This window comes from Salvia miltiorrhiza, chromosome 3 (genome assembly GCF_028751815.1).
Source record: "Salvia miltiorrhiza cultivar Shanhuang (shh) chromosome 3, IMPLAD_Smil_shh, whole genome shotgun sequence".
Taxonomy (NCBI): Eukaryota; Viridiplantae; Streptophyta; class Magnoliopsida; order Lamiales; family Lamiaceae; genus Salvia; species Salvia miltiorrhiza.
In genome coordinates this window covers 21,447,876-21,459,452 of record NC_080389.1, presented here as the reverse complement: position 1 = coordinate 21,459,452, position 11,577 = coordinate 21,447,876, and the positions used below count along the sequence as shown (strand labels likewise).

The following is an 11,577-nucleotide window of genomic DNA, read 5'->3' as shown; positions in this document are numbered from 1 at the left end:
AAACCCACCCTCACTTGATTTTCACCTTGTAAATAGCAAGCTCTTCTCATCAACAAGCTTCAATCGATATATGTCCTCTCTCATTTTCTTTCTTTCAATTTTGTTCTCATGTAAGAATTTCTTAACTAATCTATGTCCTCTACCAATTTCCTGCGCAGAAACCATACAAGCAATCCATACTTAGAGGTTATACCTCTAATCACCTTACTCACTGAAACTCTGTCTTGTTGTTTCAAGAATAAGTAGCTACTTATCTCTTTCACATATGTTAAAATGCTGTAAATTGCATTCATATTTTCAATCCATAGCAAACCAACAATTGTATGAGTTTTGAACTTCAAAAGCTGTAAAGATGCAAACTTTTACATTCCAAAACTTTTATGTTTTTTTTACAATGAAGATAATCGAATAGAAGGGTGAAGAAGCTTATGATGTTGAGTGTGTGTGCTTGTTGTGTGTGAGTCGAAATCAGGGGGGAGGGCAGGCGGCGGTCGGTGGTGGCTCCGCGCCACTGTCGGCCGGAGTGCACAGAGAGAGAGAGAGGGCCGTGAGACAGAGGGAGGCGCGGCACGGCGGCACCGCCTGCTGCTGCCGGGCTGAGGACGGAGAGAGATGGAGGCAAGAGCTAGGGTTTTTCAGAGAGGGGGAGAAGGCGGCGGCTCTCCAGCCGTCGAGAGAGCAGGGCATGCGGCGCTGTGAAGAGGGAGAAGAGGACCCAGGCTTCGATTTTCAGCCCAACACCGCTGTCGTCGTCGTCGCCCACAACCACTGCTCCTCCAAATCGCACGGTGAGGGGGAAGGGTCGCAGCCGCCGCTTGAAAGCCCTAGTCCCCAAATCGCGCTACTTCTCTAGTTGGAGACAGAGGGGCGGCGGCCATGGGGTCACGGCGGAGGAGATGCGAATCAGTGAAGAGGTAGAAAAGGACACAGGCTTCGATTTTCAACTGCGGCGCCCAAATCGGCGAAAAAGCCCTAACCCCAAACCAGAGCAAACCCGCGCCGTCGACGAGGTGGGCGGCAGAGCCTTCAGAGAGGAAGAAGGGGGCGGCGCCAGTGGTGTTCTGCGCGTGTGTGTGCGCAACAAGAGAGAGAGACAGAGAGAGAGAGAGAGCAAAGACGAGGGAGAAAGATGGTGCCGCTGTGGAAGAGCTCGACGCCGGCGAGCAAAGACGACGATCGTACTGGGGAGGGGCGGTGGTGGTAGGGGGGAGGGAGGCTGCGTGTGTGTGTGTGTGTGTTTATTTAAGAGGTTTAGGTTTAGTTATAAACTTAAATTAAATTAATTAATTGAATTTAATTAAAGTAAACTTTGCCATTTTTAGAAAATAGTCAACAATAGTTGAACAACCCAAAAACAAAATGTGGCCAACAATATTGGGACAGAGGGAGTATTATATTATAAACTCTAATTAGTATTTATCATAGAAAAATTAAAATTTAAAAAATTATATACCCTAACTTTGAATTAGTGAACCCTAATCTATTATTAATTCAAATAAATATAAAAAAAAATTATAAACCCTAAATGGATGAGTGAACCCTTGTTAACTATCTTTATATTATATAAAAGCATAATAAATTAAAATTGAATAAAAATAATTTAAAAATATAAAGAAATAAAAAGTGGTACAAGTGGTACACACTATATTTTGGGACAGAGGATCCCATTTGGTGTGTGGGTGGTGTTTAAAGGAAGAAGAAATTAGGGTTGGGCTGCAAGTTTTTTTTAAAGAAAGTGGTCCGATTTTTATTAAATTGGGCCTCTGTTTTAAGTTAAAAGGGGGGGGGGGGGGCATGGGCTGTTACCTATTTATTTTGAAATTGGGCCCTATTATTTAAATGTTTGGCTGCCCTTTTATTAAAATTGGGCTGTGCAGTTTACTTTTAATTAATTAGACTTATTTAGTTTCATTAATTATTTTAAAGAATAATTTGCATAATAATATTATATTATTAATATGTGCATATTTTAAGTAATTACTTATTATATGCTAAGCATGACATGAAATTGCATTTACATTTTGCAATCAAAGTATTTATGATTTATTTGGTTTTATTTATAAATCCAACTATTAAAGAAAATCGAGTAAGGATGTTGTTGGTGTCCTTAACTAGAGAATTTTTAGTTTTCAATTATTTATTCATTAAATTTTGAAAACCCGGCTAAGTGAATCATAGAATGTTAAGCACTTTACTACGACTTAAGATTAGATTCAGGAGACCTATTAAGATTATAGATTTCTTGTAGGCTGTGGATCGTGAGGACTAGCACAACTATTCCGATTCAGAGATTAGTTAAACGACAGGCATTGCCTATACAGGTGGGCTTATTTTCCAAATGTATGTTTGAGTTATTAAGCTCTAAATGTTTCATGAAATGCATCCAATAAATATTTTTGTGCACTCTGTTATGTTTAAGGCTCGTAATTCATGGATCGATCGAGGTTCTCTTATGGCCTAACACGTTATTTGAGAATTGTGTACACTTGTTAGTTGTTTCGGTGGGTTGATCTCCATCGGGCACTAATTCATGTAAGAGGCGTTATAAGGGTGCTTGGCTGGATGTGTTCCGAAGCATGTATCATGTAAGGCCTGTCTGGGTAGCGTCCCGAGGTCAATTCAACTTGTCTGAGTTATGTCCTCAGGGCAAGTGTCATGGGAGAAAGCGATACGTCGGTGGCTAAAAAATCCGGTATCACAGTGAGTAACTAAACAGAGTGTGACAATAGCTCGCTAATAAAATGAAATACTTTAACATGCTTAGAAGTTCCTTTACTTTAAAAACCTTCTAAGTTATGTCATAAATGATTGGATAAACTGCTCTTACGAATTGTGAAATATTTTAAAAGTTGCAGCCCACTAAGTACATTAGTACTTAGCCCAAATATTTTCAAATGTTTTTCATGTTGATGGCTGGTGTTGACGGGGGGAGTGGAGGCTAGGGTTCAACTTCGTGTTTTGACTTCCACTGTAGTACTAGCCTTTATCTGTCCTTCGTTTTCTTGACTTAAGACCTTTATGTTATGACTCTAAACGATATCTTTTGTTGAGCCTAGACTTTTAACTCTCAAGGTATTTTGATTAAGGAATGTTGGTTATCTGAAGCATCAAACTAAACTTGTGATCCTGAAGTTCTCATGATTGTTGATTGATTTGTATCAATTGGATATCTGTCTTTCTTCATCCAAAGGTACGATGCCCGATTGTTATCCCTTTTATTCGGATTTCACAAGGTTTTTCTCTTGTTCATTTCAATGATTAGTCGTACCCCAGTTATGGTTATTGTTTCAAGAATTGGGGTGTGACACATTTAATTAAAACAGAGACCTAATTTTCAAACTAAATCCAGCCCAATTACTAATTAAAAATAAAATAGTCTTGATTTATTAATCTCATTTGATGGCTGTTTGTTTGTTTGTGAGTCGCTTCTTACTGTGTTTTTATAAATTTTACGTGAGGACAAGTAAAAGACTAAGTGTGAGAAAGTTGTTTAGGCTTATTTTGTGATGAGTTTTATATATGGGTGTTTAGGTGTGATATTGGTTTATATATTGGTCTCGTTCACTTAAGAGTTGATTGATTTGAGCTTTTGTGCTAATTTTGTTGTCTCAGGATTTTATGCTCGAATTGATTAATCCTTGGAAAAGAATGGAGTCAGAATTGAGTTGAATGGTCGAAGAATAATTGAAGCTTGTCTTGATACGAATTCGTGGGTGAAAACGGATTTAAAATCGAACTTGAAACGAGGGAGAACGGACCAAAACAAAAAACACTGCGCAGTGCAGTGGCATGCGCCTGCCGGGAGGCGGCGCCTAGGGGTGGACTGGTACGGTATGCCGAATTTTTTTCGCCATACCGTATTACCGTACCGTAAATTGCGGTATGATATTTTTCATATCGTTGCCATACCAAACTTTTCGGTATACCAAAGATCAGTATACCGAAAAATTCGGTATGAACTTTTTCATGCCGATGTCATACCAATAGTGCGGTATACCTTATCGAAATTCGGTATACCATATTTTACATATATCATTTCATGTCTAAATTAACGATATTTTACGGTATATCGTATATCTGTACATACCGAAATTATATCAAACAAATATAAAAATAATTTTTCGGTGATTAAAATTTAAACTCCAATTTTTCAACAAGGCAACAATCAAAGTATCCAACTCAACAAGTAATGGAAAAAATAATACAATTATGTTCCAGAAAATATTAAATAATTACTACAAGTTCAATATACTAATATTCGATATATACTGGTAATGCAGTATATACCGAGATACAAGTATATACCGGTTCGGCATACACCGAAATAATAAGGATATATTGATTTTTCGGTATATACCGCGGTATTGGTATATATCGGTATACCGCGGTATGATGAAGATTGATACCGTTATCGTACCGAAAATTTTCGGTACGGTTGCATGCCGTACCGAAATTTACGGTATACCAAAAATTCGATATTTTTGATATTTTTTTGATACGATAAATGTGGTATACCAATTTTTCGGTATTTTGGTCCATCCCTAGCAGCGCCCGCCACCTCCAAAATGCGTAGGGTGCAGCGGCAGCCTCTGTGAGGTTGCGGCCGCCGTGGCCAAATTGATCGAAGCATCACACTGTTTTATAATTTTCAAAAATTATAATTTTGATTTAACATAATTTCTCTTACTGATCTGTACACTGCTTTATCCCCCATTCAATACACGTTCGGATAAAAAGCTTAGATCAACACTGAAGAAGTAAGGTATATGCGCGCCTACCTTTCAGTGCACATTAGATTCTGTAGTCATTTTATATTTAATCAAGTGGGGACTTACTTAGCAGCTTATATTTGATTAGATACCCAACTCATTATAAGGTCAATAAAATAAAAGTCGCATGCAATTCTTTATTTTCTACGTACTTTAAATTAATGTTATATGTAGAAATGCCATCTTAAAAAGTTACACTATTTTATTAAAATTAAAATAAAAGTTAAACTAATTATATCTATCTTCGATATTGGACAAAAACGCATTTAAATCCTTATATTCTTAATGTTTATCTCATTAGGCCCTTGAACTATTTTTTTTTATTTAAGTCCTTATACTTCTATACTATTTGGCTAATTACAGATGGCATGCAGAGACTTAATATTAAATTATGCTAATATAACCAATATTATTATAATAAGTTTATATGTTTATTTTTTAATAGTTTAGGTACGTATGTTAGTTGGGAGTGTAGAAAATAAAATGACGATAATGAAAAAAGATGCAGAGCCGAGGCGAGAATAAATCTCTCGCCGTAAGGTAAAAATTACTTCCACTCTATGCTTACAGATCTACAGTAATTGCCCCCAAGATACAACGGTTTAGGGATGATAGACGAGTGCTTAGTACTAGGAGATTACTATCCGATCGAACGGCTTGATACTCGGGACTGAGTATGTAAACTAAACTAATATGACAAGTTGATTATCTGAATTCGTTGGTTTTGTTCTCATTCTAGGGGGCCATATTTATAGTATGTCGAGGGGTGCTGTGAAAGGGTGTGTCTGTAGGGAGGAGGCTGACCAAACCAGTGCAATGGTTCAGCCAAAGGGCTTGATCGAACCATCACACTGTTTCGGCCAAAGGGTATGATCCAACCGCTGCTACCTTACCCAGCCTTATCCAACCGCTGCCACGTCAGCAGCGCCTTTCCACTCGGATTCCTTATCTACCACATAGGTGACACGTGTTGGTATAATCCGCCACGTCACCGAACCGCCTATTCCACGTCACTGCCACATCACCTGAGCCACCGTTTCATTTATCAAAACTAAAGGTTCCTCAAAGCTCCTCGTGACGATGCGAACGAGCGAAGTGCAAAGTGCGACACCCAAATCCAATTTAAATTTAAATGAATACGCATGCGAAAAATGATTACTATAAATAAATATTTAATTTGAAAATCGTTAAATAAATTTTTATTTTAAAATACTTTACTTAAAATAACATCTTTAGTTAAAGCTAAATACAAAATATTTGATTCGCCATTCGACCTTACACGCATCTCCGGCCTTTAAAACCTGAAAATGTTAAATGTGGGATGAGCATACAGAGTACACTCAGTGTGCGAACATGCAATCATTGTCCACGTTAATAAAATGGTAACACATATGATCATAACATTCATAATTGAAAGTCGCACGGTGGCATACCAAGGATCTTTACCATCCTGGACCAATTATGTTGGCCCCTGACGACTATGATTGCAATCATAACTTTAACATGTATATCGCATTGTGGCATACCAAAGATCTTTACCTTCCTGGGCCAATTATGTTGGCCCCTGGCGACTATGATTGCAATCATAACTTTAACATGTATATCGCGTTGTGGTATACCAATTATCTTTACCATCCTGAACCAATTATGCTGGCCCCTGGCGACTATGATTGCAATCATAACTTTAACATGTATAACGCATTGTGGCATACCAAGGATCTTTACCATCCTGGACCAATTATGCTGGCCCCTAGCGATATTTAATTTAACTCACATATGGTAAACACATAATATTAAAATGGACAATAATTAACCACATCATGCATTTAAATAAATCCCACACCTGATACTTGAACTTTGAAAAGTAATTGCGATAATTTAAAGTCCACGTTCTATTCGCGCGGCACCTAATTTCATAAAATTAAAATAATAACCAATAAAGAATTTTTTTTTTTTAAAATTTGTTACAACCAAAGAAAGGAAAAAACCCACTCACACTCTAGCTCCTAGGGTGACTCGAACCCCCGACCTATTGATTGGAGGAGAAGCGTCTTACCAACAGACTGCGTTATAACCAATAAAGAATTAAATAAACTTAAATATAATTAGTATATATAATATGTAGAAACTTAATTAAATATAATTAATACATATAATATGTGATTACATATGTATAGTAGGGGTGCGTGAGTGTGTGCATGTAAGAAGATTTTTTTATTTTGTATCATTGTATGTGGTTTGTTGTGTGCGTGTGTATATTATATTTGTAATATATATATATAGGGAGAAGTTCAAATAAGAACCACTAAATAAAATTAGAACAGAGAACCATTTTAAACCATTCGATCATCAAGATCTACGGTGGATGTATCATCTTGGTGGATGAATGCAGATCCTGGGTTCGAATCCTGAAGGGAGCAAAAAAAAATTTATTTTCGGATGCATTAAATTTAATAGCGAATGCATTAATTTATATAGTAGATGCATTGATTTTAATGGTTCTTATGTTCTCACGATAAGTGTGGTTCTCACTATAACCGAACCCTATATATATATACATATATATATATAGGGGGCGGTTATTCAATAAACCACCCTTATTTTAAGAATTACGAACCAACAAAAATGCATGAATTTTATGTATAACACGCATGAATAAACTGTATAAAGGCATGAATTGCGAAAAATAATTTTTTGCTACCTTTAGGATTCGAACTCAGGACCATGAATTTATCCAACAAGGTGATGAATCAACCGTAGATCTTGATGATCTAAGGGCTGAAAATGGTTCCTAATTTATATTTTAAGAAGCGTTCTTATTTTAGCCTTCCCCTATATATATATATATATATATATATATATATATATATATATAGGAAGAGGTTCAAATAAGAACCACTAAATAAAATTAGAACAGAGAACCATTTTAAACCATTCGATCATCAAGATCTACGGTGGATGCATCATCTTGGTGGATGAATGCAGATCCTGGGTTCGAATCCTGAAGGGATCAAAAAATTTATTATTTTCGGATGCATTAAATTTAATATCGAATGCATTAATTTATACAGTAGATGCATTGATTTTAATGGTTCTTATGTTCTCACGATAAGCGTGGTTCTCATTGATTTTAATGGTTCTATATATATATATATATATGTGTGTGTGTGTGTGCGCGCGCGCGCGTGGAGTAAATTTGGAAAGGGGACAATACCTTAGAAATTTTGAGCCGGAGAATATTTTCGACTAAAAGTGTTGTGGGAAAATTATCGGCAAGAAGAATGGGGTATTTATAAAAGTTATGAGAATAGGCGGTGTAAAGAAAATAAAAACTTGTAATACCCCGTTTCCCTCGAGCTAAGTTTAGAATAACTTTGAACTTAGATTAAGATGATTCACGCCGGATAAAGAAAAATGAATTTATTTTTAATTCCAACAAAAATGATTTACAAAAAACTTTTTTTGTAAATTTAGTTATTAAAGTTTATGTGCGTCGCATATTTATTTAATTTAGCATTCAAGCATTTTCACGAGCTTTTAATTAGCAAACCTTGAAGAATTTCTACAGTTTCGACAATTTTATCCTGAGGGATTTTATTTGTCCAATAAACACTCATATCCTACTCTCCTATCAGCCACCCTACTCTCTGCGGCAGCCCCCAATTCAGCCCCCAAAAGTCAAGCTGTCCAATCCCCACTTCTCTGCAAAACCAAAGCACCCTAAAGCAAATTCTTTGTAACTTCCTCTGCAAACCTCCAGCAGTTCCCACGTTCATTTCTCTCCAAGTGCAGAGGTAAGAGTTTGAAACAATTTTCTTTCCACTCTTACTCTAGTGAGAGCAGCAACCCTTCATCTAACGTTTATGTGTCTGGATTTTCAGCCAACAACCAAACAAGAACACCCATTGAAAATTATCACAAGGTAGCCACTTAACTTCTTTTTACCTCTGCTCATAAATCGAGCTTCAAGCTGCAAGCTTGTTCAAAGCTATATACAATTTGACATATACAGAGCAACACATTTCAAGCTTTTCAATCAAACTGACATATACACATTCATATACATACATCGCATGTTTTATAAAGAAAAGGTTGAATCTTGAAGCATCAATTGTTCCTTGATTTTAAGATTACTCTGCCAAAAAGAAAAAGAAGAAAGAATGAGTCTTGAGCTTTGTTTGTGCTTGTCGTTGTTTGAACGTTTGCTGTTGATTTGAGTCGAAAGTGGAGGGAGGCAGATGCGGTCGGCGGCGGTGGTTCTCCTGCTGCTGTCGGCTGGAGTTTTGAGGGAGAGGCGGCGAGGCAAGGGCCTTGTTGCCGCTCTGAGCCGGGTCGGGGCTGGGTTTTGTCGAGGGCGGAACGGCGGCGGCAGTCTGCTCCATCAACTGCTGTCGGCCGGAGTGAGCAGAGAGTAGGGGGATGGGTGACTGGTCTGGGCTGAGTTTTCACCGAGGGAGGCTAGGGCGCGGCGGCCCTGCTGCTGTCGCTCGGCCACGGACGGAGGGAGAGTAGAGTAGAGAGGGAGGGAGCGGCGATCTCGCCGTTTCCAAGGAGGAAGACGACTCGGATGGAGTGAGGTGATGGTTTCGATCTGAGAAGCGCGATCAGTCGAGGGAGAGAGACTGATGTGCACGACTGACGGAGGGAGGCGGCGGCGGTACCTATCTTCGTTGCCAAGGAAGGAGGCCGGTCGACGGCTGCCTCGCCGGAGGGAGCTCCGACGGTGGATGAAATTTCGAGAGGAGGGAGAGAGAGGGCCGAGCAGTCGAGTGTGTGTGTGAGTGTGACATCTGCGCGCAAATTAAGTATATATATATATATATATATATCTATATAAATGAAATGTTTTAACATGCTTAGAAGTTCTTTCACTTTAAAACCTTCTAAGTCATGTCAAGTATGATTGGATAAACTGTTCTTCAGATTATGAAATGTTTTAAAGTTTCAGCCCACTAAGTACATTAGTACTTAGCCCAAAAATACTTTCAAATGTTTTTCAGGTTAACGGCAGGTGATGACGGGGCAGAGCTGAGGCTAGAGTTCAACTTCTTATTTTGACTTCCGTTGTAGAACTAGCCAGTATCTATCTTTTGTGAGCCTAAACTATTGACTCTCAAGTATTTCACTCTATGAATGTTGGTTATCTGAAGCATGACACTAAACTTGTGATCCTGAAGTTATTATGTTTGTTGATGGATTCGTATCACTTGAATATCTTTCTTTCTTCATCCAAAGGGGCTAAGCCCGATTGTTATCCTTTTTATTCGGATTTCACAAGGATTTTCCCTTGTTCATTTTGATGATTAGTCGTACCCCAGTTATAGTTATTGTTTCAAGAATTGGGGTGTGACAAAACTTAATGTCAAAGATATCTAACACATTTAATTAATATTATGTTAAGAAAATATCTGAATACTTTAAACTTATCCAACATAATATAATTATAGTTAAAACAAGATAAGTTTGGTGCACAATTCAGGCTTCGAAAAATAGATAAATTTTAAAGTCCATCCATTTGAAATCTTAATTTAATATTTTTTTTTTAAGACAAGTGATAGTTTTATAAACCATAATAATTATTTATTATGCATATATATATAGGTTTATATGAATGTAAATTTCATAGCTTAAAAATTTAATGATTTTTAAATAAAAAAATTGCAAAAAAATAAATGGTTTTGGGTTGTGACACAAGGTGCGCCTACAAAGGCGTCCATTGTGCACCATAAGGTCCACCATAGAGGAACACACTTGATTGTTCCTTTATGGTAGAGAGTCCTTTATAAATAGCTTACAACTTCCTTGTTTTTCCAATGTGAGATAGCACACCACATTTTCATTTATAAATGGCTATATTTGGGCATTAATTACTCATTCAACTCTTAATAGATTTGAACAAGTAAATATACCAAATTAATCTACTCAACATGAAGATTTCAAAATTATCATTTAATTCTATTAATTACCAAAATAATTATGATATTAATTAGCTATTTATTCTAACAAAAAAAATCCATTATCTCCACATATAAATATAGGGATCTCATCATCCATTGCTTCGCTGATGCATGCATGAAGGTTTTGGTGCATCTCCACGTATAAATATGTATTGTCTATGAACGTTAAAAAAAGAAAAATCAATACCAACAACAACAATAAACGTTTTCTACATTAAGAACACTAAATATCTTTGTCTATGAGCGCCCCAAAATAGACAACACCGTAACAATAAAAACAACAACAGACCTTTTTTTACATAGACAATACTAAATATCTATTGTGTATGAGTTGAATTAATTATTGTAGTGATCATGCAACTCCAAGACGAGATGGGATGCATGACAAAAACGATAAGCGATATATTGAAAGCCTTCGATGAAGATGCATATATCCGAGATAAAGCGGTTTGTTATGAAGAGATGTTTCGATCGAAAACAAAATCACAATAAAACTCTGTAATTGCAAAATGTGAAACTCAAATTTGGAATAACCTAACACATAAAATGTGCACAAACTTTCAATGAACAAAACACAAATAAATAAAAAACACATATGTGTACTGGGGCTGTTCAAATCTAGTGTCCCAATCTATAATGTATATTGGTATAAGTATAGTATTTCTCGAACTTTAACTTTTTATTGAAAAATTAATATTCTCAATTTAGCTAGGTGTAACTTTTAAAGTCTATAACTTCGAAAAAAGTTGCAACTTTCAAAATAAATTGTAAATTATGGTCCGAAATTAAACCAAGAATTCACCAATGGGAAGATGAATCACCTTTGGTGGATTTGACGTGGATTTGTTTTC

General features: G+C 36.8%; 1 long non-coding RNA gene across 1 annotated transcript; it reads left to right on the top strand.

Moving 5' to 3' along the window:
- Nucleotides 1–8,426: 8,426 nt before the first annotated feature.
- LOC131016783 (uncharacterized) lies at nucleotides 8,427–9,557 on the top strand. The gene is made up of 2 exons (XR_009099219.1): nucleotides 8,427–8,563; nucleotides 8,651–9,557. It is a non-coding gene; the product is annotated as an uncharacterized LOC131016783 (long non-coding RNA).
- Nucleotides 9,558–11,577: the final 2,020 nt, after the last annotated feature.